The sequence below is a fragment of the Mustela putorius genome, unplaced genomic scaffold, assembly GCF_011764305.1.
Source record: "Mustela putorius furo isolate JIRA1106 unplaced genomic scaffold, ASM1176430v1.1 tig00003911_pilon_pilon_pilon, whole genome shotgun sequence".
Taxonomy (NCBI): domain Eukaryota; kingdom Metazoa; phylum Chordata; class Mammalia; order Carnivora; family Mustelidae; genus Mustela; species Mustela putorius.
The window spans coordinates 1,391,489-1,397,685 of record NW_025422058.1 but is presented as its reverse complement, the minus strand read 5'-3'; the positions used below and the strand labels follow the sequence as shown (position 1 = coordinate 1,397,685).

Below are 6,197 nucleotides of genomic sequence, written 5' to 3'. Positions count from 1 at the left end.
ATCCTGAATCAAATCAAATCTCAGGTCCACCAGCTTCTAACTGGGCAACTTTGGGAAGGAGTATGACCTCTCTGGGTTCTATCTAGACACCAGAGATGACAATGATGATAATAACAAGAAGTATAACACTGACCTCATTTTGTAATTATGAGAATTAAACAATTTTACTTATGTAAAGAACTTCAGGCTCTCTGCTCCTCCCCATTTGGCAGACAGCTGCATTCTCTCGTGCAGTGCCAGAGACACATGGTGAAGGTCAGAGTAAATGAATTTGGCCATCTTGGGCACCGTCACCAGGGCTGCTTTTATCTCTGGCAAAGTGGATATTGTGGTCATTAACGACCCCTTCATTAACCTCAACTACATGGTCTACATGTTCCAGTATGATTCCACCACATTTAAAGTTGACAGCACAAACAGCACAGTTTAGACTAAGAATGGGAAATCTGTCATCAAGAGAAAGCCACCTCCATCTTCTGGGAGCAAGAACCCCACCAATATCAAATGGAGTGAGGCCGATGTTGAGTATGTTGTAGAGTCCACTGGAATCTTACACCATTGAGAAGGTGGGGGCTCACTTGAAGGGTGGGGCCAAAGAGGGTCATCATCTCTGCCCTTTCTGCTGATGCCATATTAGGGATAGGCATGAACCATGAGAAGTATGACAACTCCCTAAAGGTTGTCAGCAATGCCTTGTGCACCAACTGCTTGGCCTCTCTGGCCAAGGTCATACATGACAACTTCAGCATTGTGGGGGGACTCATGACCACAGTCCAGGACATCACTACCACCCAGAAGACCATAGACAGCCCCTCTGTGAAGCTGTGGAGTGGTGGCCAAGAGGCTTCCCAGGACATTATCCCTGTTTTTATTGGCACTGCCAAGGCTATAGGCAAGGTCATCCCTGAGCTGAATGAGAAGTTCATTGGCGTGGTCTTCCAAGTCCCCACCTTCAATATGTCAGGTGTGGATCTGACCTGCTGCCTGGAGAAAGCTGCAAAATATGATGACATCAAGAAGGTAGTGAAGCAGGCATCAGAGGTCACCCTCAAAGGTATCCTGGGCTACACTGAGGACCAGTTTGTCTCCTATGACTTGCACAGTGACATCCATTCTCCACCTTCAATGCTGGGGCTGGCATTGCTCTCAATGACCAATTTGTCAAGCTCATTTCCTGGTATGACAGTGAATTTGGCTACAGTAACCAGGTGGTAGACCTTACGTCTATATGGCCTCAATAAACTTACTCTAAAGCTTACTCCAAGGAGTAAGAGGCCCATGGACCACCAGCTCCAGGAAGAGCAGGAGGAAGAGAGAGGCTCTCAGTTGCCACGAGTCCTTGCCCCAACTCACCCCCTAACACACTGAGAATCTCATGACTTCTGCACATGTTTCCATCCCAGACCACTTGAAGAAGGAGAAAGGCTTGGGGAGCCCCAGCTGTGTCATCAATAATGTATACTATACCCCTAAAAAAACCAAAACTTAAACATAATGAATGTTCAAAAAACACATGTATATTAGTTATTAAAGTCTTCATGCTTATAGTGCCTTATCATGATCACTATCTGTAATACTCAATTCCCACTCACTACTGTATTTTTTCTCCTTTTCTTCCTTTTTGCCTCATTTCTTCTGACCAAAGTTGGTAAATAACAACTGCAGAATATTTAGAAATAAAGAAAATACATGATGTCTTTCCATCTAAGTTCATGCACTATAAATATTTTGGAATGTGTTTTCCTCAGTCCCCACTAGGTATACATATATACATGATTACCATATTATATATACAATTCTAGGTATTATTTTATTCACAAAATGTTAAAAAAATTTTTTAAATCTCTTCACTGCAAAAATGGTTTAAGCTATAAACATATAATAGGTTTTAATGGTTTAAGCTATGAATTTATACTGGGTTATTCAACAATCTTTCTATTGTGAATCAGTTTATGTCTATCTCTTTTTCTTTTTCTTCTTCTTTTTTTAAGTCATGATAGCTAATGCTATGATGGATTCACTCACCAAGTTAGACTCTTTTCTGACTAGATGATAAAGTAGGGGGAAAAAAGGACAAAAGCCCTACCTTCATGGAGCTATTGTTCTAGCCGAGGAACGAGCAGGGCCTCTCTATACATATAAAGGAATGGCATGTGCTAGAAAGAACATTAAGTTAGGGGTGCCTGGGTGTCTCAGTCGTTAAGCATCTGCCTTCTGCTTGGGTCCTGGGATGGAAACCCCTGTCAGGCTCCCTGCCCAGCGGGAGGCCTCCATCTCCCTCTCCCACTCCCCCTGCTTGTGTTCCCTCTCTCGCTGTGCCTCTTCTGTCAAATAAATAAATAAAATCTTAAAAAAAAAAAAAGAACATTAAGATATGGGTATGCATGGTAATTTGGAGGCTCTCTTTTAGGAAGTTGAATTTGGAAAACCTCTCTGAGGAAAAGATATTTGAACAAACACCTGAATGGAATGATTAAGTCATAAAAATTCTGGTGTGTAAAACTTCTTATTGAAAGTCTTTTTAACTATTTGTAGTTCTGTAGGTGGATGAACATCAATAAATGTAAGACATGTACATAATTTCATGTCATCTCCTAAAGTCACTCCCCAGCAAGTACTTAGCATAAAAAATTGAATATTATACCTCATTAACAATATAAATATAAATATGCTCAACTCAGTGGTTCCTGTATGAGAGGTTCAAGATATGGCTCAGAGAGTTCCATGAGTACTTGGGCCAATTTCCTTCTCTGGTAGGTCAGAGGTCATAGATCTGAAAAACAACTTCATATTTGCCTGCAAATTCTCCCCATGTCTATAAAAGAAAATGTAATCAAATCCACGGATATGATTTGAACAGGTTCGTCTCTTTGGGCTCAAGTCTATTGGCAGCAGTATACCTACCTATCTTTATACTTATAAAACAATCCAAAATCTCCTGTGGAATCCCAGTAGGCAGAAACCTATTATATTCAGCAATATGTAACCTGCGAAGAGTTACTGACAGTCAGAGTGCATAATGGAGATTGCCTTTGCTTAGAACTTTACATAATCGCTTACAGTCAGCCTTCCTGGAAATGTCTCCACATTCAGCTCTCCAGTCCTTTGATTATAATGCAATAGGACAAATGTCAGGAAATACATTCCCATAAAGTGAAATAAATTTTATTCTTTAACCCAGAAATGACTATAAACATAACCCTCATGGAAATTTCTCTCATATGCATATTTTCAGCTTCTGCAAGGAGAACACTGAATGACAATTAGGTAGTGGTGTTTTAATTGAGGACAAGATTAAACCTTACTTATCAGATTTTCACATAGTGCAAGCTGATCATTTTGGTCTGTTTGCTATGGTCAAGACATGACACAATGACCTCAAAGCATTCAAGAATTGTTTCGTTTTCTTTGTCTAAAAATTAAATGGATTTTAGTAAGTTATCTCAAGAAAGAATTATACAGTATTTATCCTTTTGTAGTATGCTTATGTATTTAGAAATAGGATTTTTCCTTTATTTTTCCTTTTGTAATATAACACTGTAGGTTTCTACCTCACATAGATGGAAAGTTGCAGAGTTTAAAAAACCTAAACAAAGACTTATGTATAAGTCCAAGCCTCATTAGATTCAAGAATAGGAAATAGTGATTAAGAAAGGGAAGAAAAGCAATGAGATAAGAATGGACTTAGAAACTCTAGGGAGAATTATGTTAACATCAGGCATATAAGGATCAGAAGTACCATGAGAGGAGAAAGCAGAGAGAGTAGGAAAAGAGACCTAAATTGTGGATAGAAATTAAGAGGCAAGAAGGAAAGGAAGAGAAAATAAATGTCAGTAGGGAGGATTATGTCAGACCTCAAATAAGTTAAAATAAAAAAAAAAAGTCAGAAAGGCAGAGATGGGAAATAAAAGATGTAGAGAAGAGGCAAAGTATCCAAAGTCAGGGTTCTTTTGACTGAAAATTACACAATCTTGCTACAACTATGTTGCAATTAAGAAGAAAATATCTCAAGGATGCATAAGTTTCTCAGAGAGCCCAAGACATAAAAGTTCTACCAGATCTTTCCAAGGAGTAGCACCAGAAACCAGAAAGCTGACAGTGTCAAGTGTTCTTTTTCTTCTACCCTTTCCACTGGCTTCTGTTTGGAAGTTAGATTTTTCTAAAGTCTGCCTTTCATTGCTAGTTATTTATCTACTTCGTACAATCAACGTCAAAGAGTGCTAGGATTTCTGAATTTTAATCCCAAATTATCAAAGAAGGTCATTCCATCCAGTCAGATCAAGGATCTACCCCTGGTATAATTGCTTCAGTCATCCTTCAGGAAGGAGGGTTAATTAAATTGAGATGAGTTAGTCTTCTACCTGTGGGAAGGAAGGAGTATCCCACTCAGGGAAGGAAGTTATGGAATAGGTAGGAAAGATAGCAACTTCTTAGAAGTAAAGAGCATAAATTAAAGGAGTAATGGGGGAAGAATCCCTGAAGTCAGTAAAGTAATGGAGTTTTGAAGAAAAGCAAATAAGAGAGAATAAGAGAGACAGAATATGTTAAAGAGGAATCAACCCAATCATAACCACAGTGCTTCCCACTGACATCTATGTTTGTGAAAACAACCTAACACGACAGAAATTGATTTTCAGCTCTACGTTTTTAGGAAGAATTCCGTTTTTTGATACTGTGGAAGAAAAGTAATTCACATAACTTAATCTTCCACAACTGACATACTGAGGGCAAGCACTGACTTTTTTTTCTGATGGTGGTGAGAAAATTAACCGGAGATCTACCCTCTTAAGAGATGTTTACATCTAAAATACAGTGTGATTAACTGTAAGCAAAATGTTGTATAGCAGTTCTCTGGAACTTATTTGTCTTGAATAACAAACTAGATACCCCTTGATTAACAACTCCCTAATTATCCCTCCCTTCAGTCCCTGGTGACATTCTTTCCTCTGCTTCTATGAATTTGACTATTTTAGATACCTGATAGAAGTGGAATCAGTGTTATTCTTTTTTGTGACTGGCTTATTTCACTTAGCATAATGTCTTCAACTTTCATCCATGTTGTCACATATTTCAGGATTTCTTTTTTAAGGTGGGATGATAATTCATTGTGAGTCTTGTGTTTATCTGTTCCTCTGTTGACCGACATGTAGGTTGTTTCCACATGTTAGCTATTATAAATAGTGCTGCAGTGAACATGGGAGTGCTAATATATCTTCAAGATCCCAATTTCAAATTTTTTAGTTAAATATTCAAAAGTGGGATTACTGAATCATATGATGGTTGTATTTTTAGTTTTTAAGGAACTTTCATACTGGCTTCCATAGAAGCTGTGCGATTTTGAATTCTCAGCAACAGTGTAGGAGGACTCCAATTTCTCCACATCCTCACCAATACTTTTTGGTCTCAGTCTCTGTCTTTGATAGTAGGCATCCCAACATTGTGATATCTCATTGTGGTTTTAATTTGTAGTTCCAAGGTAGTGATGATGAGCAACTTTTCATACATTTGTTGGTTGTTTACATATCTTCTTTGAAGAAATGTCTAGTCAAGTCCTTAGTCTTCTTTAAAAATTGGATTATTGGAGGGAATGTTTTGTTATTGAGTTATAGAAATTCATTATGTATTTTAGATGTTAATCCTTTACTAGATACCTGGTCTATATCAATTGTCCCATTCCATAGATCACCGTTTGGTTTAGTTGATTGTTTTCATTGCTTTGCAGAAGCCTAGTTTGATGTAGCCTCACTTGTTTATTTTTGTATTTGTTGCCTATAATTTTGGTGACATAGCAAAAAATATATATATATTGTCAAGACCAATGTCAATCTTTTTATCTGATTTCTTCTAGGAGTTCTACAGTTTCAGATCTTACATTTAAGTCTTAATAATTTTGACTTGATTTATGTGTGTAGTATAAGGTATGGCTCCGATTTTATTCTTTTGCACATGGCTGTCTAGTTTTCCCAACCCCATTTATTGAAGAGACCAATTTTTCTCTTTTTTTGTCTTTTTGGCACCATTGTTAAAGATCAGTTAACCACATATGTGTAGTTTTATTTCTAGGATCTCTGTTATGTTTCATTGGTTTATATGTATGTTCTTTTGTCAGTACCATTGTGTTTAACTACTGTAGCTTTGTTGTATAATTTGAAGTCAGAAAGTGTGATGCCTCCAGCTGTGTTCTTTTTTCTGAGGTT

At 37.7% G+C, this 6,197-nt stretch overlaps 1 pseudogene; it reads left to right on the top strand.

Annotated features, from left to right (window-relative positions):
* The first annotated feature begins 246 nt into the window (after window positions 1-246).
* LOC101685086 lies at window positions 247-1,241 on the top strand (annotated as a pseudogene).
* Window positions 1,242-6,197: the final 4,956 nt, after the last annotated feature.